Source organism: Protopterus annectens, chromosome 4.part0 (genome assembly GCF_019279795.1).
Source record: "Protopterus annectens isolate FY-2018-M chromosome 4.part0, PAN1.0, whole genome shotgun sequence".
Lineage (NCBI taxonomy): Eukaryota > Metazoa > Chordata > Ceratodontiformes > Protopteridae > Protopterus > Protopterus annectens.
Genome location: NC_056733.1, coordinates 693,020,508 through 693,042,171, shown reverse-complemented (window position 1 = coordinate 693,042,171; position 21,664 = coordinate 693,020,508). Strand labels below are relative to the sequence as shown.

Genomic DNA, 21,664 nt, shown 5'->3' with positions numbered 1-21,664 from the left:
CTGCACATAAATGTCCTAGAGATGAGAGCAGTGCTTTTAACGTTGCAAGCCCTCAACGACTTTCTTCCTGTAGGGACAATTGCAGTCCACACAGACAACATGTCTGTAGTTTGGTATATCAACAAACAGGAGGAACCAAGTCCTACCCTTGTGTCGAGAAGCGCTCAGACTTTGGCAATGGGCGATCTCCTCTCATCGGTTTCTGGTAGCAACGCATCCCTGGGAAAACCAACATTTTAGCGGACAGATTGAGCAGAGCTATTCTCATGCCTCACGAGTGGTCTCTCAAGCAATCTATAGTGGAGGAGATTTTTCTGGAATGGGGTCGCCCATGTTGCGATCTTTTTGCTACTCCCCAAAACAGCAAATGCCCAGACTTCTTATCTCTCTTCCCTCTGTCAGGCCATCCCCCCAGAGACGCTCTGACCCAGGATTGGCCCCAGGGACTTCTTTATGCATTTCCTCCTTTTCCCCTGATCCCTCAAGTTATCCAGAAAGCTACCGTTTTGAGAGCCAAAATGATTCTCATTGCTCCTTATTGGCCTCGACAAATTTGGTTTCCGTTCCTCCATCGTCACCTTTTGGTGCAGCCGTAGCATCTGGACCCAGTGCCAGATCTTCTGATTCACCAATCTGGTCAGCTGCACGGTCTATCCCTTCTCTCAACCTCACAGCATGGTTGCTCCACTTCCTTCCTTAGCCAGGCTTCCTTTGATCTCTAACCCTGTTAGAGACATCATAGTAGCTTCTTTAAAATCCTCTACCAGGAGGATTTATACAAGCAAATGGAAACGTTTCTCTTATTGGGCTAAAGCCAAGAATATTGATCCCTTCACTGCCCCAGTTCAGGCAGTTTTGGACTTCTTAGCGGAGATTTTTCATGCAGGCTCCTCTTCTTCCACAGTTAGAGTTCAATTGGCTGCTATCTCGAACTTTCATGTCGGGATCGCAGATCACAATATTATGTCCCATAGGCTTTGTAGAGCCTTCTTGAAAGGAATTTTCCTGCTAAAGCCTCCAATCAGAATCCTCCTCCTCAATGGGATCTAAATTTAGTGCTGACATCCTTGATTCTTCCCCTTCGAGCCAGCTGTTTCTTGCTCCCTAAAATTTCTTTCTTGGAAAACATTATTCCTAGTAGCTATTACATCGCCAGGAGGGTGTCTGAATTTCATGCTCTATCGGTTCGACCCCCCTATTTGGTCTTTCACAAAGACAGAGTATCATTGAGAACTAATCTGACCTTTTTGCCTAAGGTCGCCTCAAAGACTAATTTGAATCAATCCATTGATCTCCTGTATTTTTCCAAACTATTCAAACAGATCGGAACAAAACTACATTATCTTGATGTCCACCGCCAACTCAGATATTATTTGGACAGAACTAAACAATTTAGGAAATCCGATCAACTCTTTGTTTCCTATGCGGATAACAAGAAAGGCCTTCCTGTCTCTAAAGTGACCTTATCTAGATGGCTTTCTTCTGTCATCTCTGAAATTTATCTGCTCAGGGGAAAACAGCTGTGCTCAAAACCTAAAGCACATTCAACTAGGAGCTTAGCTACTTCTACAGCCTTTCAAGCTAATCTTCCTTTAGACACTATTTGTGCAGCGGCCACTTGGGCCACTCCTCATACTTTTGTTTCCCATTACAAATTGGACTTGGCCTCCAGGGACAGAGCCAGTTTTGGCTCTACAGTCCTCAAGAGTCTGTTCCATTGAGCCACCCAGGATAGAGGTGCTAGGGGCCTTGGTCCCATCAAGCAAGAATGAAGGCGAGATTGACAACTTAACATTAAGAAGTTATGTACCTACCATAACGTTCCATGTTAGTTGTCTTCTCTCGCCTTCTTTCTTGCGACCCTCCCTCCTTCCCCCAGGCCTGGACAGACCTTTCTACAAGGATTTATTATGCTGAAGACCATTCAGAGCTGGTCCTTCTTCCATCCTGTAGGTTTTCTTTCTTTCTTCCTTTGGGAAGTGTTTATGCTTGGTGCTATTGCCCTTTGTCATCAAACGAGATCTGGGTACTTACCGCCTTGCATCATGGGATATGGGGCTGCCTCGAGCTGGTAAAAGTGACTCTCGAGCTTAGCAAGTGCCGAGTTGGAGCCGAGGATCGGCTCCGAACCCATCAAGCAAGAAAGAAGGCGAGAGAAGACAACTAACATGGAACGTTATGGTAGGTACATAACTTCTTATTCACCTATTGCAAGCCCTGGGATACACAGTCAACATAAAAAAGTCAAGGCTGATACCATCCCAAAGGATAACATTCTTGGGTGCAGAACTGGACACATCAAATCAAATGGCATTTCTCACAGCAGAAAAGCAAAAGCAACTACCACTCTATTTCATGGCATTAACAACGCAAAACCAGCTTACAGCAAGGAAAGTCCTGCAAGCCCTGGGTTACATGGCATCCTGCATAATATTGATTCCACATGCCAGACTACATATGAGGAAGTTGCAATGGTACCTAAGGAATTTATGGTCTCAGCACAAGCACCGCCTAGAAACCCAAATTCCAATAATTCCATGCCTGCAGCAAGAATTCCTGTGGTGGGCTCAGGCCTGTCAGTTGAACAAAGGACTGCCTTTCCACAGCCCTCACCCAAGCCAGACTATCACCATGGACGCCTCAGACCTCGGTTGGGGGGTGCACATGGTAGACAAGTGTATACAAGGCCTATGGACACAAGACCAGCTGAACCTACACATAAATCAAAAAGAGATGCTGGCAGTGAAACAGGCAATTCAGACATTCAGACCGTTTCTTCAACAAGGCCATTTGCTGATAAGGATGGACAACACCACAGTTATGTGGTATATCAACAAGCAGGGAGGCACACATTCATATCCTCTATGCCGGATGGCAATGGACCTGTGGAATGTGGCCCTGAACCTCAACATTCAGCTCCAGGCCATATTTGTGCCAGGAAAAGAAAATATACTAGCAGACACCTTAAGCAGAACTACCACGGATGCCCACGAATGGATGCTGCATCCAGACATCTTCAAATCCATTACAAAGAAATGGGGCCTACCAGAAATAGACCTGTTCGCATCCCCACACAACCACCAATTGAGAAAATTCTGCACAAGGACATACCACCCACTTGCTTGGAAGGTGGACTCCCTATCCTTCATTTGGGAAAACCTAACAGCATATGCATTCCCACCTCTTCCTTTGATGCACAAAGTGCTACTGAAGATCAAAGAAGATCACCCAAGGATCATCCTGATAGCTCCAGACTGGCCGAGGCAGCATTGGTACCGCTACTGAGGAGTATGTCTCGGGCACACGCATGGCCTCTACCTCTAGTTCCTTTACTGCTAACGCAGAACAACTTCAAGATCCTGCATCCAAACTTGAAAACACTGCAGCTAGCTGCTTGGAAACTTACATAAAACAAAATAACCCAGATTTATCTCAGAGGGTTAAAGACATTATCCTGGAGGCTCGCAGACCCTCCACAAGGAAAACTTACTCAGCAAAATGGAAAAGATACCTCATTTGGAGTGCAGCAATAGGAGAAAATGTATCATTGGCAAACATAGCTAACATCCTGGAATATTTAGCAGAACTTTTCCACAATGGCCTGTCTTACTCCTCCATTAAGATTCATGCATCAGCAATTTCAGCAGAATACAACATGGATCCTCCAGTCTTCTCTCATCCTCTACTCAGGCAGTTTCTAAGAGGAATTAAAAATGTAAAGCCTCCAAGGAAGCCACCTTTGCCTACATGGGGACCTGAACTTTGTGCTAGAAAAGTTAACACTTCCCCCTTTTGAACCAGCAGCAACAGCAGAATTACAGTTCTTATCTTGGAAAACTGCTTTCCTGCTTGCAATCACTTCAGCAAGAAGGGTTTCTGAATTACAGGCATTAATGGCAGTACAGCCCTTCCTTATCTTCCATCAGGATAGAGTGTCCTTGAGAACAAACCCTACTTTTATGCCAAAGGTGGTCTCCAGGGTATCATTGAACCAAGCAATCCACCTACCAACATTCTTCCCCAACCCACAGAACAGGGGGGAAAGACTACTGCATACCTTGGATGTGCACAGGCAATTGCGCTACTATCTGGACAGAACCAAGAACAATAGAAAAACTGACCAGCTTCTGGTAGCATATGCAACAGGAATGGAAGGAAAAACAATTTCAAAACAGACAATCTCAAAATGGATAGGAAATTGCATTAGATTTTGTTACTCTTTTCATGGAAAGACAACTCCAGAAAACATCAGACCTCACTCCACAAGGGCTACAGCCACTACTACAGCTTTCTTACGAGGAGTGGCTACCAAAGACATTTTAGAGGCTGCTACGTGGAGCTCCGTGCATACATTTGCCAAGCATTATAATTTACCTTTATACTCCAGATCCCGAGCAGGTTTTGCCACTGCTGTTTTGCAAGGGATCTTAACTACACCATAATCTTCTTAGTGCCTCCTCCCCCAGTTTGGCTATGGTATTCTACCCATATGTTAGGACTGCAGATGCATCCTTGAAGGACATAGTACAGTTTTGTACCTACCATAAATGTAGATGTCCGAGAGGTATGCATCTGCAGTCAGGATTACCCACCCTCCTTCCCCTCTGTGGTACTCCTAGGGTATTTGCCCATCTTGTAGCTGGCTGGGGGAATCTATTATGGTGTATTTGTTTGTATATATGTATATACATGTTTATTTTTGTTTGCTCTCTACTGTTTGGAATCATTTGCATTTATCCAAATTTAGCCTTCCTAGAGGGCACCTGGCATCTGGGGCAAGAAACACTGAGGAAAATGGCGTCGGCTGATGCCTTTATACCCAATTAACAGCAGCTATGACGTCGGGTGAAGTGCGACATCAGCCGAGGCCAGACCCAGACTTTGGAATCCGGCCGACCGAAGGGCTGCCTGAGGCAGGACAACCCATATGTTAGGACTGCAGATGCATACCTCTCGGACATCTACATTTATGGTAGGTACAAAACTGTACTTTCTTCCCCGGGGTACTATTGCGATCCTATCCGACAACATGTCGGTAGTCTGGTACATAAACAAGCAAGGCGGAACCAGGTCCTACCCTCTTTGCCGAGAGGCCATGAGAGTGTGGCATTGGGCGATTTCTACCCACCGTTTCCTAGTGGCAACGCACATTCCGGGGAAATCCAATGTGATTGCAGACAGGCTGAGCAGGACTCTCCTGTTGCCCCACGAGTGGTCCCTCAACGACAGGGTGACAGCAAACATTTTCGCCAGGTGGGGCCTCCCTTGTTGCGACTTGTTCGCCAGCCCTTACAATGCGAAATGCAGGGAGTTCTTCACTCTGACCCCCTCTCAGGGGCAGATTCCCAGGGACGCTCTAGCTCACAGTTGGCCCCCCGGTCTACTTTACGCCTTCCCTCTGGTTCCCCTTCTCCCGAAGGTGATACAGAAGGCGATTTATCTAGGAAGCGACATGATCCTGATCGCTCCACACTGGCCTCGTCAGGTTTGGTTCCCCTTCCTTCTGAGGTATGCGGTGGAAGGCCCATGGTTTTTGGACCTGGTGCCCGACCTGTTAACTCATCAGTTGGGACAGTCTCATCCATCCCCCAAGTCCTTGAAGTTGGCCGCCTGGTTACTCCACTTCCAACCTTACTCAGAGATAACTCTTTCTCCAGACGTCTTCCACATTTTGTCCTCTTCTCACAAACCTTCCACTATTAAACTGTATTCCAGCAAGTGGAAGAGGTTTGCTATTTGGGCCCAACAACGAGGTATAGATCCCCTTACCGCCCCAGTACCTCAGGTTTTAGAATTCCTAGCCTCTTTGTTTTATTTGGGCTCTTCAGTTTTCACAATTAAAGTCCAACTGGCGGCTATCTCTAATTTTCATGTCTCGTTTGAGCCTTCCTTAATGGCAAACGGGCATTGCAAATCTTTCCTTAAAGGAGAGTGGCCCCTTCGGCCCCCAATAGCCCATCCTGTGGCCCCTTGGGATCTGAATATGGTTCTAGCTTCTTTAACTGCCCGCCCCTTTGAACCAGCTGCTACTTGTGATATAAAATTTTTATCTTGGAAAACCGCCTTTTTGGTCGCAATCACCTCTGCCAAGCGGGTCTCAGAGCTTCAGGCTCTCTGTTCTAATCCCCCTTATTTGACTTTTCACAAAGACAGAGTGTCTCTGAAGTTAAATCCCTCTTTCTTGCCCAAGGTAGCATCCCCCTTATGCATTCAACAATCTTTGGAGCTTCCTGTGTTCTTTCCCAAATTCTCCAATAGCGCAGAATATATTTTCCATCAGTTGGATGTTCACAGACAACTGCGTTTTTATTTAAGTAGGACCAATCAGACACGGAAGTCAGATCAGCTGTTTGTGTCCTTTGCGGAAAATAGGTTGGGTCAACCGGTGGCTAAAACCACCATAGCCAAATGGATTAAAGATTGCATCTCCTTCATCTATTCACAGTCCGGCAAAGAGCTGCCTTTTCCAGTCAAGGCTCATTCTACTAGGGCAGTGGCTACTTCTGTAGCATTCCACTCCAAATTATCGATAGATGATATCTGTGCGGCCGCTACCTGGACTTCTCCGCACATCTTTATTTCTCATTACAAGATAGATGTGGCTTCTCGAGGTAGAGCTTCGTTTGGTTCCACAGTTCTCAGGAGTGTTTTCCAATGAGCCACCCGAGACTCAGGTGCTAGGGATGCTGTCCCATCAGTTATGAATGTAGGCGAGATAGGATCCCATTACATCTTTTAGTTATGTACTTACCATAACTTCAGATGTATGGGATCCATCTCGCTTCATTCCTATCTCGCCCTCCTTCCCCCTTCCCATTGGATTTAGAGGAAATGTTGCTACTCACTGAGTTTTTCTCTTGAAGGACTTTAGTTTGTTACAGTTGTTGGTATGTGTCTGTGCCTGGATGTAGATATATAAAAGCGAACAAACAAGATCTGGGGAAGCAGGCGTGGTGCATTCTGGGATAAGGGGTAGCCCAGCCAATTAGAGACTTCGTTCTACTATATAGTGGCGAGTGAACCGAGGGATCGGCTCCAAACCCATCAGTTATGAATGTAGGCGAGATGGATCCCATACATCCGAAGTTATGGTAAGTACATAACTAAAAGTTTCATGTGTTACCTGGTCCTCTGTTTGAGCCTTCAGTCATTGTTTCCTTGAAGTTACTATTTTGGGAGACCATTTTCCTAATTGCTGTTAAGTCTTCTAAGACGTTTCGGAGCTGCAGGCTTTATCTTCAGTACCTCCATATTTGATTTTCCATAGGAATAGTGTTTCCCTTTGTACTAACACCTCCTTTTTGCCTAAGGTGACTTCAGAGTCTACCTTGAATCAGTTACTCACTTACTTGCATTTTTTTCCAAACTTTAGTAATAGAGGGGAATATTTACTACATCATGTAGAAGTTCATAGACAACTGAGATTTTGTCTGGACAGGACCAAAGTCTTGAAGAGGCCAGAACAACTGTTTTGTTTCTTTTCTATGGCCTGGCTGGGCAAGCTAGTATCAAAAACAACCATATCCAAATGTCTGACTGCATTTCCTTTGGATATAGTTTGAAAGAAAAGTCTTTACTAACAAAACCTGTAGGTCATTATACTAAATCAGTGGGTACTTCTACAGCCTTTTTCTCCAGAGCTTCTACTGATGATATTTGTGCTGCTGCTTCACACACTTTGTGTTCCATTACAAATCAGATGTGCAGTTGAGGTTCAGGGCCTTGTTTCATTCCACCATTGTGGTGAATGTTCTGTCCTAAAGCCACCTTGGGATGATATGTGGCTGAGGACTCTGTCCCACAGGTTGAAGCTGGATGGAAACAACAACATTAGATATGAAAGTTAAGTAGTTCCCATAAAGATAGATCCTTGTTGCCTGTTTCCATCTGGTTCAGTCATCCCTCCCTCCCTCCCTCCTATCCCCCTCCTTTGAGTTGTTTGGACCAATGCAGCAGGTGGTCAAGATATCAGGGTGTTCCCCACTTCTTGGGATCCTATATTAAGGCCTTTAGAGAATTTGTTTCTTTCATGTTTCATATTTGTGGGATGGACAAACTAGATCTGAGATAGATAAGGGGAGCAAGGTATTGTGGGTAGAGGAGCAAGGTATTGTGGGAAGAGGAAGTAGAGCTCCACATTTGAAGTCTTTTGGAATGGCTGGCTTCAAATTAGAGTCTGATCCAATAACTCACAGGTTAAATTGGACGGAAACAGACAACATGAACCGATCATTATGGTAAGTACATAAAACTTTCGTTTACCATAACTTCCATTAAGATTGTCTCCATTGTAGATAAACTGCTTTGAGTATCACCACCCAGTAATGTTTCCTCTATAGCTAAAGTCTTAGCATATGTCGTGTAAGTAAATTCTCTCTTACACACAGCACTTTCACCTTCTTGGTAACCTTTATCATGACTTTAGGTCTAGTTCTGACAACTCTACTGCTTCACTTCAGGTTACAGGTATCTTTACTAACTTGGAGAAGGTAGCACTAGGCATTTCTCAAAAAAAAAAAAAAAAAAAGTTTAAAGTAGTTCTTCTGTGTTATATTTAGAGTGTGTAGTAGGTTAGCTTAGTTTTTCTCACAGTCCATGTTAACTTCAGAGTGTTTATTAGAATAGTATTGTGTACTGGTATTTCTCAACTTTTCCCTGAATAGTGCAGTTTGTAGTTTTCTCTTTGCTGTGTTTGTTGTACTGTTTTGCAGTCTTTACTTTCTTCCCAATAGATATAGAAGAATCTTTGGGGTTTTAAAAAAATGTGTCTTCTGTGGTCACAAATTGCCCCTGCAAGACACCCACTACAAGTGCGCCTTTTCTTTGAATGCAGCACACTTGGAGACAGAATGTCAGGCCTGCACTGCTTTTGGCTCCAGGGTCCCTAGTGAACGGAAGGCCAGGCTAGTGATTTAGGGCCTTCTTCAGCCCTTAGCTGCTTACGTCATCCTCTCCCTTCCCCAGTGAGAAACTGAAGAAGGAGAAATCTATGAACAAGGATTCAAAGACCCATAGTAAACAAACAGTCTTTCTTTTCTACTGAGGGCCAGCTGAAGCTGAAGATACACAATCCTTTGGGGCTTCTGGCTGCTACTCATTGGGGTATTTCAGTGTTTATTTGGCCACAGTCTCCATTAATTACAGTCTTGGAGTCATCCAACTCCCCTAACATAAGAATTCTAAGTCCCTTTTTATCCAATGACCCTTCTGCCCAATTACGCTAGTGGAGTTTTCTTCAGGACCTTCCCCCTCCCATCTTTTATTCTGAATGTCATCATTTTGTATCTGTTCTTCAGATTTGATGACCACTAGGAGGTTGTCTGCTAGGTTGGTTGGGAGCCTCAGCCATCAGCTATGGAAAATCTGATGCAACTAGGAATCATGCTTGCCTCCTTGGATCCAAGGCCTGAGGTATCAAGTCCCAGTGTTGCTGTTCCTCCCCTAGTTCCGGGGATGTTGCGTCCGACTGAGCTGCCCTCCCCCATGGCATGTTAACAGCTTGGCTGCTTCAGGTGTCAGCTCAATTATTGGTGTTTTCAACTTCAACACTATCAGAACTTGGTGCTCTTCAGAGCTGAGTATTTAGGGCCGGTGCTCCATGGTCAGGGCTAGCCTTTCAGGTTTTGGAATCATCTCTTCCTCTGAGTACTTAGGCCCTCAATAGCTTGGCTCTGCTGTTGATGTTGGAGCCGGTTAAGTTGGCACTAGGTACTAGTGTTTGGATCCAAGTAGTGCTAGGTTCCACTGATAGGTTCAGTTTCGATTTTCAACATTGTAAAGAGGATCCTGTCCCATTCAGAGATGAAAGTTTGGCAGCTACATCAGATCCATCCCAATCTCTTCCCTTTTCTGCTCCTGCGGGTCCACATCATGGGTTCATAGGTAAGTACTAGGCTAGCTGCTCTTGCAAGCCATTTTAAGCTTAGGTGTATATTATAAGATCGACGTTTGAAAACATTGAACAACATATGGTTGACACCATATGGTCGATGTCTTCAAACATCGACCTTATAAAAAGACAAAAAAACAAACAAAAAAAGAAGAAGAAAGTACCCTAACGGGTTTAAGAAGGGGGCAAGACCCCCTGCACTCCCCAAGTGGGGATTGCACCCCTCCACCCCCCGCTACTTAAATATACTAACTCCGAGACTGCACTACATTGCAGTAAACCGAAGTCTCCCCTTACGGAGATTTCCATTTACATGCTCGAGATTCTGAACGTTCGATATTCTCATGTCGACAGTGTCAGATTTGACATTGTCAGCTTTCGAGAATATAATATAGACCCTTAAGTTTAGCCAGTTTCCTCAAAGTTGAAAATCAAGCTCTGTACCTTGTGTTTATCAAGTGAACACCTAAACCATTATGCCAACCCCCCAACAAACATTCGGATGTGGGACAGACACATCTTTTGGTCTCAAAGCTCCTCTGCATCCAGGGCCTCCCTCCTCTCCTCTGTTTGCAGCTGTCATCCCCATTGTCCCCTTTCTGGCCCTGAGAAGTTTGGTTTCCCCCTTTCTTTGACTTTGACTACTTCAGCTGCCCTGGATTCTGAACCCTGTTCCAGGTCTAATTTCTCATCCTTCGGTGTTACCTCACTCAAACCTTCACTCCATCAAGCTAACTGCATGGTTCCTCCAATTCTGATGATGGCCAGAGATCCCTAGCTCTCCCTGAGAGTAATTCACATCCTTACTTCCTCTTAGAAACTTTCCACTAGGAAGAATTATGCAAGTAAATGGAAGCAGTTTTCCATTTGGGATCTTCCTAGGACTTAAATCCCTTTTCTGCACCCTTAGTTGCTATTCCGGACTTGTTGGCTGGTCCTATTCATTCTGGTTTTAAAGTGCAGTTAGCTGCCATTTCTGACTTTCACACTTGCACAGATAATACACCTGTAATTGCTATTAAACTGTCAAAAGTACTTTTTGAGAGGCAGCTTTATATTATGTTCATCCATTTGTGACCTGGTGCCTCAATGGGACCTTAATCTCTCATTGAAGTTCTCACCAAACCTCATTTTGAGCCAGTAGCCACTGTGTCTTTAAAACTGTTGTTGTGGAATGCTCTTTCTCTGGTAGCTGTTGCATCAGTGATAAGAGAACTTCAGGCACTATTCACTTTTTCCCCTTGCCTGATTTTCCATAAAGATAGTTTTACTTTAAGGACCAACCTTTCCTTTCTGCCCAGAGATGCTTTGGAGTCTAGTTTGAATCATATTTTTTATTTAACAGTTTTTTCCCCCAAATTTCAGTAACAAGGCAGAATGTTTGCTACATTGTACAGATGTTCTTAGACAACTGAGAGTCATTTGGATAAAAGCAAAGGTTTTAGAAAATCTAACCAATTTTGTGTCTCTCTTTGTAAAACAAGACTACTTGGCCAGCCTATTTCTATTAACCCTATCCAGAAGACGTTCCAATTGTAACCCTTTGCATACTCCCTGAAAGGAATTTCTTTGCCTATGATGCCTAGGAGTCATTCCACTGCAGCAGTGGTGACATCAACTGTCTTTTTTTGCTCAGGCTTGTATTGCTGATATTTCTGTTGCAGCTACTTGGTCTAACACTCGTACCTTTGTTCCCCATTCCAAACTGGACAATCATTCTAGTTGCAGTGCTTCTTTTGGTTCCACCATTTCACGGAATGTTATCTCCTAGGGCCATCCTGAGGTGTTGCTGACTGGGGACTCTGTCCCACAGATTGAGATGGACGGAAAAGACAACATCGGATACAAACATTATATACTTGCCATGACAGATTTTATTGTCTTTTTTTCATCGTTTTTAACCATCCCTCCATTCCTCTGTGTGCCTATCAAGTTGTTACCTTTAGTGTGTTGCTCCTGACAGGCCTCAAGCCTATGTGTAAGAGGGGCCTTATGCTGCCCTCCACCAATTTTCTGCCTAAATTGTCAATTTTATCCTATGTTTTATGGTTCTAAGAACATTTATGGGGAAACCTTGATCTGCAGAGAGGTAGATAGAGCAGGAGATTATGGGAGTTGGATCTCCTGGTCTGAGTATTCTGAGAGTACTGGCATCGGATCCAAGTCCCATCCTTCTCCACCTGTGTGTTATTAGATGGAAGAAGACGACATGGATTTATCTTTAAGGTAAGCACATCATTTTTGATCTGATGTTGTCACTCTTCATCTGTTCTTGACTTGTGGGTCTGTGGGTCTAATTCTCGGAACCGATCCAGCCATTAAATAGCTTGCATTAGCCAAAAAAATCTTTTGAGCTACAAGTCTACTCACAAACCTCCTCTCTGCATTACCTCAGATCTTGTTTGCCGCTTTTACAGCAAGATGTGTCAGTCGACTCCTCTCTCGTAGCGAAGTAAAACTTTGTATTTTTTGTCCTTTTTTCTATAACTGTTAGTAATCTCTAAACTCCTTAGAACCCTTTGATGTTAAGTTGTCAATCTCGCCTTCATTCTTGCTGGATGGGTCCAGAGCCGATCCTCTGCTCCGACTCGGCCTTATACTAAAGCTCGAGAGCTATTTACCGGCTCGAGGCCCTCCCCCTATCCCACAATGCTAGGCGTCAGATATCCAGATCTCGTTTGCTGCTTCAGCTACGAGGTTGCGTTTTTAGCGGCTCCAGGTTATATAACTATTTTCTACTGTTTTATTTTATTTATATATATATATATATATATATATATATATATAGTTTTTTTTTTTATTAGATTTTGTCTCTTAGAGTTTCCCTTTCTAAACCCTTGAGAAACCCCCTTTTAAAAAACTCTTTTACTGTAGTTTTTTTTAGAGTTCCCCCCTCCCCCCACCCGTTAGGGTAGCGTTGATTTTTCTTATATATATTCTACCCTCTAGGGTTAGTTATATGTAATCAGTAGTGTTTTTATTCTTATTCTACTACTTTTTATATATATTTTCTACTTTATAGTGCTAGTTAGATATATTTAGTAGTATTATTTATATTAATACTATATTGTTGGTGTTAGTTTTTTACTAGTGCGTGTGTGTGTGTGTGTGTGTGTGTGTGTGTGTGTGTGTGTGTGTGTGTGTGTGTGTGTGTGTGTGTAGTGTTTAAAGCACTAGTTACCTGTTCCCTTGGTATTCATTATGTCTAAGGATACTAAGGTCTCAGGTTTCAAGATATCTCTGACAGACGGTCACACTTCTTGTGTGTATTGTTTGGGCCCCCTACACCTGCAGGACTCTTGTGCAGTCTGTCATGCCTTCAGTCCCAGAGTCCTGCAGGAGCGTAGGAAGAAACTTATTTTGAGGGGCTTGCTTAAGCCTGAAGGGTCCCTGACAAAGCCTTCATCGGGTAAACCCTCCAAGCCCGCTAAGCCGTTGGCTCCCTGTTCGGAGCCGTCGCCGAGCGGAGCTTCTGCCTCCTCGTCGGTTCCGGCTGGAACCGACACTATGAGACCTCAGTTGGCTCCGGCCTTGGTATCGGAGCCTTCTGTGAGCCAAAAACGCTCAAGGTCTCCCTCTTTGGAGTCCGTTTGTTCGGTTCCAAGGTCTCTGTTACTGCAGTCAGAGCGGAGCCATAGGTCCCACTCCTCTCGGTCCTTCAGGCTGTCTGATCACGACCTCGAGAGGGGGGGTCAGTAGGCTGTTAAAGTCACAGGCACTGGCCCAAATTTTGACTAGCCCTTCTCAACAGACTGTGGCTATCCCTGTATTTTCATCAGTTCCTCCTCCGACTCTACCATTGTGTTTGAGCCGGAGCTCGTTGGGGCTCGAATCGGCAGAGCCGATACCACACATTTCGGCTCCATCGTCGGCTCCAATCTCTTCATTGGTTCCGTCCATGGAGGGATCCAGGCATCGAGACTCCCTCGTCGGCTCCGAGGGGGCGAGTGGTATCGGACCCTTGTCTGATCCCGTTCTCACTCTCGGTGCCTCGGCGCAGGTGAGCTCGGCCCCGACATCGGCCTCAGAGCCGTCACTCTTGGTGCCGGGAGGGGTTCTCATCTCTTCGGAGCTGGGACCTTCCTCTCTGCCCGATAGGGGCGCCTTCGAGGTCATGAGGAGTGTACTGACTCCTGGGTCAGATCCACGATCGGCCCCTTCGGCTCTTCCCCCATGGTGCCTGCTTCGGTCTCTGTCCACCCCCCTGACCCCAAGTGTGGAGAACAAACGCTCCAGGTCGCCCCACTGGGGGTATCTTGCTCTTCCGAGGCCTCCCCCTATCATTCGGAGGAGCCACCTTGGAAGAAAACATGTAAGAGGAAACATGTTGACTCCTCCGAGTCAGTCACGTTTGACACTGACTTGGAGGATTCAGAAGGGTCCCCAAGGTCCCCCTCTGAGGATGTCTCCTTTTCAGACATCCTGGAGATCCTTAAGCAGAGGGGAAATTGGACTGCCATTAAACCGTTTGAGGATGAGTCTGTGTACCTGGATGCGCTTGGTTCTCACCCTTCCACCAACTGGGTGTCTCCGCCTTTTGACCCGCTCATGGAAGTGGTTGCTCGGAAGGCGTGGGCAGCCCCGGACTCAGTGGAACCAACTCCCCGTAGGCCCGCTAAATTTATTACAGCCCCATCGGATAAACAGTTTGTAGGTAAGGGGTCCCAGTTGATGCCATGGTGGTGGCAGCGGCACTAAGAAGGAGTTGACTGACCCTTCGTTACCTGTACATCCTCGTAATAAAGAGTCTAGGACAATGGACAGGTACGGGAAGCGGATGTTCTCTTCAAGCGACCTTTGCTATGTGGTCGCTGAATTATCTGTGCCATTTCACCCGACTTCAGAGGGATCTTCTCAAAGAACTGGGTGATACCCTTCAGGATCCATCGGCTGCAGGGTCTCGTGATAAGGTCATCTCCCAGCTGGCGACCTTAAGTTCCATAGTTAACTTCTCCATGCAGCTCATTTCTTATGCGGCCGATGGTGCGAGTAGGGCCGCAGGTACAGGCGTGGCTTTGAGAAGACACGCCTGGATGCAGTTATGTAACTTTGCTGACCCCTTTAAGGCGTCCTTCACCAATACCCCCTTCGATGGTTTGGCTTTGTTTGGACCACAGGTGAACGATGCACTTACCAGGTGTGAGCAGGAAGGCAAGACTCTCTCTGCCGTGGAAGTCTGTTTTTCTACTCCCTCCAGACCATATCCCAAAGGTCAGAAGAGTGGAAAAATGTGGTTTCGTAAACCCTAGAGAGTCGTGCCTGACACACGTGGTGATTTTTTTCCTCCAGGGGCAGAGGAGGAAACAATAATAGACGCCGCCCTAGGGGCAGAGGGGGTCCGCAAAATCAGGGTAGCAGAGAATCTTTCTCTGACAAACCCTTCCAGCATCCCTGAGGGGCTGCCCGACTGTCCAGCTTTGGAGGCAGTCGGAGGAAGATTGTCACTGTACCCAGAAGCCTGGCAACTCCTCACTCAAGACTGATGGGTACAGTCTATCATATCCGAAAGTTACAAAATTCCCTTCGTCCGCACCCCTGTAAAAACAAACAGATCCCTTCCAGATGTCCCACCCGCTCTGAGGGATCAAGCAGTTCTAGAAATTTCAAAACTGCTAAGAAAAAGGGCCATCCAGCCAGTCCCAGCAGACCAGCAAGGATCCGGAATTTACTCAAGGTTCTTTTTGGTACCAAAAAAGACAGGGGACTGGAGACCCATTTTGGATCTCAGCAGATTAAACAAGTCTGTTCAAAGAATGAAGTTCCGGATGGTCACGCTCCAGTCCATTCTACCCTTCTTGGGTCAGGACAATTGGATGTGCTCCATAGACCTTCAGGATGCTTACAACCATATAAAAATGGATAGGCATTCCAGAAGGTTTCTCAGCTTCTGGCTGGGGGCCAGTCACTATCAATTCAGAGCCCTGCCCTTTGGTCTCACCACTGCCCCCAGGGTGTTCACCAAATGCATGGCAGTGGTTACGGCTCACCTGAGACAATGGGGATTCCAGGTGTTTCCATATCTAGACGACTGGCTCCTTACTGCTTCCACCAGGCATCAGCTATTGCGGGCCAGGGACTATACCATTCAGACTTGCTCCGAGCTAGGTATATCAATACATTTCGAAAAGTCTGCATTGTCGCCTTGTCAGTCTATAACCTTTATAGGTGCAGAATTAAATACAAAAGATCTATCTGCAAAACTTCCTCCAGACAGAGTATCAGGCGTTCCCCGACATGTACAGATCCTACTACAGTGCAAGACGATTCAGGCCAGATTTGTACTAAAGACATTGGGTCTCATGGCAGCAGCGATCATTTTAGTCCCCCCAGCTCGTTTTCACATGCAGATCCTCCAGTGGATGCTGTTTGCCCAATGGTCCTTTCAACAACTTCCAATGTCCCACAGGATAATAATCACTGAAACTTGCAAAGACCACCTGGCTTGGTGGATGGTCTCCCCTCTAGTTCTCCAGGGCAAGATCGTTTGTTCTTCCTCCTCCCGTTGCCACGGTGACCACGGATGCCTCCCTGATCGGGTAGGGGGGACATTTTCAGGGCAGGACTGTCCAGGGCTCTTGGCAACCCCTAGAATACCACCTGCACATAAATGTCTTGGAGATGAGAGCAGTATTTTTAGTATGGCAAGCTCTTCGGGACTCTCTACCTACCTGGACTATTGCAGTTCAGACGAACAATATGCCTGTAGTGTGGTACATCAACAAGCAGGGCGGAACCAGGTCCTATCCCTTATGTCGAGAAGCACTCAGATTCTGGCAGTGGGCGATCTCTTCCCAACGGTTTCTGATAGCAACGCACATCCCCGGGAAGTCCAACGTCATAGCAGACAGGCTAAGGAGAGCCATTCTCATGCCTCACGAGTTGTCTCTCAATCAGTTAGTAGCGGACAAGATTTTCCGCAGATGGGGTCAACCTCGCTGCAACCTTTTTGCACACCCCTCTCAACAGCAAGTGCGAAGACTTCTTCACTCTCTTTCCCCTCCCCGGCCATTCCCCCAGAGATGCTGTAGTACACGATTGGCCCCGGGGTCTCCTATATGCATTTCCACCTTTTCCTTTAATTCCCAAACTGATTCAGAAAACGACCGCTTTGGGTTCCAGGATGATCCTCATTGCCCCTTACTGGCGTCGACAAATTTGGTTCCCATTCCTGCATCATCACCTACTGGAGCAGCCCTGGAGGCTGGACCCAGTGCCAGACCTGTTAGTCTATCAGTCGGGCGGGCTGCACCAATCCCTTCAATCTCTCAACCTCACAGCTTGGTTGCTACACTTCCAACCCTAGCCAGGCTTCCGCATATTTTTCAGCCAGTGCGTGAAATCATCCTTTCTTCACACAAATCTATTACCAGAAAAAACTATGCTAGTAAGTGGAGATGTTTCTCCTTCTGGGCGGAGGCCAGAAATATAGATCCTTTTACAGCCCCTGTCCGCAGTGTTCTGGATTTTTTGGCAGAGCTTTTTCGAGCGGGCTCCTCTTCTGCCACCATTAGAGTCCATTTGGCTGCTATCGCTAATTTTCACGCTGGCCTGTCAGAGACCAGCATTATGTCCCATAAACTTTGTAAAGCCTTTCTTAAAGGGACTGTTTTGCTGAGGCCTCCGGTTAGAGATCCCCCGTCTCCGTGGGATTTGAATCTGATATTAACTTCACTGATTCTCCCTCCTTTTGAACCTGCGGCCACCTGTTCCTTAAAATTGCTCTCCTGAAAGACTCTCTTCTTGGTAGCTATCACCTCAGCTAGAAGAGTATCGGAACTTCAAGCCCTCTGTATTTGTCCTTCCTATCTTGTTTTTCACAAAGATAGAGTTTCACTCAGAACTAATCCCTCCTTTTTACCCAAGATTCCTTCTGAGACAAACCTGAATCAGGCCATTGATCTTCCTGTCTTTTTTCCTAACTATTCAAACAGAGCTGAACAAAAGCTGCATTATTTGGATGTTCACAGGCAATTACGTTTCTATTTAGATAGGACAAACCAAACTAGGAAGTCGGACTGACTCTTCCTGTCCTATGCTGAGGGCAAGCAGGACCTGCCAGTGTCTAAAGTATCTTTATCTAGATGGTTGGTCTCTATCATTTCCTTTATTTACCAACTAAGACATAAAGAACTCCCTACAAAACCAAAAGCTCATTCCAACAGAGCGTTAGCTACGTCAGTAGCTTTTCAAGCAAGACTTCCAATAGAATCTATTTGTGCTGCAGCCACATAGGCCACTCCTCATGCCTTTATTTCTCATTACAAGTTGGATATGACCTCCAGGAGTCGGGCTGAGTTTGGTTCCACTGTGCTCAAGAGTCTGTTCCGATGAGCCACCCAGGGCTAAGGTGCTAGGGACACTGTCCCATCCAGCAAGAATGAAGGCGAGATTGACAACTTAACATTAAGAAGTTATGTACCTACCATAACGTTCCATGTTAGTTGTCTTCTTCTCGCCTTCTTTCTTGCGTCCTACCCACCATCCCCCTAGCCTGGACAGACCGAGATGAATCCTTCTGAGGCCTTATTTCTCTGCTTGACTATTTCCTAGGTTATGTCCTCCTCAGTTGTTACCACTGTAGGTAAACTTTATAGTAGGGACAGGGTGACTCCATGGTGTTAGCTATACCAAACGAGATCTGGGTATCTGACGCTTAGCATTGTGGGATAGGGGGAGGGCCTCGAGCCAGTAAATAGCTCTCAAGCTTTAGTATAAGGCCGAGTCAGAGCCAAGGATCGGCTCCGGACCCATCCAGCAAGAAAGAAGGCGAGAAGAAGACAACTAACATGGAATGTTATGGTAGGTACATAACTTCTTATTTTCCCTGGTCTACCCTTAGTGTGAGTGTGCATGTTACATCTCCCTTTACCGTTGGTAATCTCCACTGCCATCATTGGTAGTTTCCTTCCCCTCTCTACTTTACCGTTAGGTGATCTTTCCTACCATTGCTGGTAGTGTTTTCCTTTGTGGTGTGACTGCATGTTGGTTCTTTTCTCCTCTTTCCTTTGCCTCTCCTGCATTTTTTATTTAGGGCGATGGCAGAAAAATCTGAAAGCTTCACTACAGGATTCAAACAGTGTAATGTGTGTGTCAGGAAAATGCCAAACTCAGACGGCTATGATTGTTGTGTATATTGTTTGGTGGCGCTCCACCTATGTACTGACTGTACAGTGCCAGGGTTTCAGTAATAGAGCCCTGGTAGAACGTAGAAATAAGCTTATCCTCAAAGGGCTTCTTAAAACCCCTTTCGAATAAGCCTTGTCCAAGGCTGACCCGTCTCCTCTGGCCTCTAGTTCCAAAGCTTCCTGTTCAGTGGTGGCATCTCCTTTGGCACTGGCCTTTAAAAGCACAAACATGCATCTGCAGGTTCCTCTTTGGAACCAAAATCTAGGGTTCCGAATCTTTCTGAACAGACTGAATCTTTGGCACCGTTACCCTTACCAGTGCTGTCGACACCGACCACGATGCCAACTCAGACTATGACTCCTAACGCTCCCACTTTGGCTGCGGTTCTGACAGTGGCACTAGTTGTCACAGCTGCCATGTTGATGCCGATACCTCCAATGGTTCCGCAGAGTTCCAGACTTTCTGTCCCATCCACGGTGCCAAAGACTGATATTTTTACTCAGCCCAGGACCACTTATTTCCCCTCCATTGAACATTATATTGGACAACTCCATAGCCCCTTTTTAGAAAGACCTGAGACTCCTTCTGGATTATCCATTCACTCCACCAGAAATTTCTCTGAGGTTGATATAGTAAAGTTGGTGGATCAGATCCTGACAGCCAGGGGTCTTTCCTCATCTTCTCAGCCCACCACTCCCTTCTGGTGCAGGGGGTTTCTCTCCCATGACACCTATCTTCACAGGCTTTAGAGCTCTTGACTCCGACTTCACAGGTTCCAGTTACTTCTGCACTGATAACCTTTGTGTCTTTGATGCCGGGTATGGCTCTGATGCCTTCAGGATCGACAGGTCCCCAGGACTGTGTCTTTGCTGTCGGGCCGAGAGGTTCAAGGTGGCTCCGATTTTTATTTTTTTTTTTTGTGGAACCGGTCTTGACTCTTTGGGTTGCGCTGTCAGGGGACACATCCTCGGTTCCAGTTTGTCAGATGGGTCTCTTGGGGCAGGGGTGTGACCCCGGTTCCAAGTTTCTCAGTTCTGGGCTCTCATCCCTCCTCAGGGGGTCCTGCCTTTCAACCCATGGAAAAGTCCTTGGCCACAGCCTCATCTCAGGTGGCAGCTATGTTACCAGAGTCTCACACTCTGACCCCAGGTTTATCGGTTCTACCACCAACCACTACCCCTGAACAATGAGCTCCAAGGTTGACAGATTTACCTACTAAAGATGTACCCTCTTCAGATGCTCCCACTGAAGAGCCACCTCAGAAGAGATTGTGTAAGAGGAAACACCTTGATTCTCCCGAAGAATCCATCATGGAGAACATGGATTTCGGTGAAGGGGAGGGTTCCTCACGGTCACCCCTGGAAGATGTCTCCTTTGTAGACATTCTTGAATTCCAAAAACAGAGGGGTAATTGGAAGTCCAAAGACCCTTCGTCTGAGGAATCCATGTACTTGCAGGCCTTTGGTGATCCCCCGTCTACCTCCTGGGTGACCCTGCCCGCTAATGAACTATTTAAATTGATCGCTCACGGGGCATGGAAGGCTCCTGATTCTGTAGAAGCTATCTCCCGGAGACCTGACTAAATACTTTCTGCCCCTGAGGACCATCCACACTGGACAAAAGGCTTAGTAGTTAATGCCACGGTGGTAGCGGCAGCTACTAAGAAAGAACTAGCCGAGGAAAGTTCTACTGTTCATCCCCCTAACCGAGAGTCCAGTGCAATGGACAGATTTGGGAAGCGGCTCTGTGCATCAGCAACCTTTTCCATCAGGTCCTTGAAATTTTTGGCACACTTTACTAGACTTCAGAGGAATCTGGTCAAGGAGCTGTCAGATACCCTGGCAGGAGCAGTGGCTGAGGTGGGTTGAAGAGAAGGTGGCCTCCCAGTTAGCTACCCTGGAGTCTATTTCAAACTTGTTCATGAGGCTTATTGTGCATGCAGCTTAAGGAGTGATCAGGTCAGCAGGTTTAGGTGTTGCTATTCGACAACACCCTTGGTTGCACCTGTGTGAGTTTGTGGATTCAAGTCTTCCTTCGTCAGTGCACAGATCCTCATTGTTTGGGTCCAAAGTTAAGGAAACTTTGTCCAAGTGTGAAAAGGCTGGAAAGACTCTGTCTGCTGTGGGCATACATTTTTCCACTCCTCAACGATCCTACTCCAGGAGTCAAAGGAGTGGCAAAATGTGGTTCAGGAAGTCCCAGAAGCCTTTCCAGGACACGTGTTACAGACTCCCCTCTCAGCAGAGCGGGAGTTACAATGGAAGATGCCGATCTAGAGGCAGGGGGTAGTGTGCAGAATCAGGGATGTCCTTCAAGGATGCATCTGCAGTCATAACATATGGGTTGTCCTGCCTCAGGCAGCCCTTCGATCGGCCGGATTCCAAAGGTCTGGGTCTGGCCTCGGCTGATGTCGCACTTTCCCCGACGTCAGAGCGTCTGGGGTATAAAAGCATCAGCCGATGCCATTTTCCTCAGTCTTTCTTGCCGCACGGTGCCCGAAGCAGAAGCTGTTTGCGAGTGCCGGTCGGTCAGATCCAGTGAATTCAGCTACCGAAGACTTTGAAAAAAGCTAAGTACCCCGTTGGGGACTCTTTCTTGCCTCAGCCGATGTCAGACAAAATAAATAATTGTTTAACTTGTGGGAAACAA

General features: G+C 46.3%; 1 protein-coding gene across 5 annotated transcripts in view; it reads left to right on the top strand.

Annotated features, from left to right (window-relative positions):
- KDM2B (lysine demethylase 2B) overlaps positions 1 to 21,664 on the top strand; it is a 3,837,686-nt gene that overhangs the window by 683,818 nt on the left and 3,132,204 nt on the right. The window lies entirely within an intron of this gene.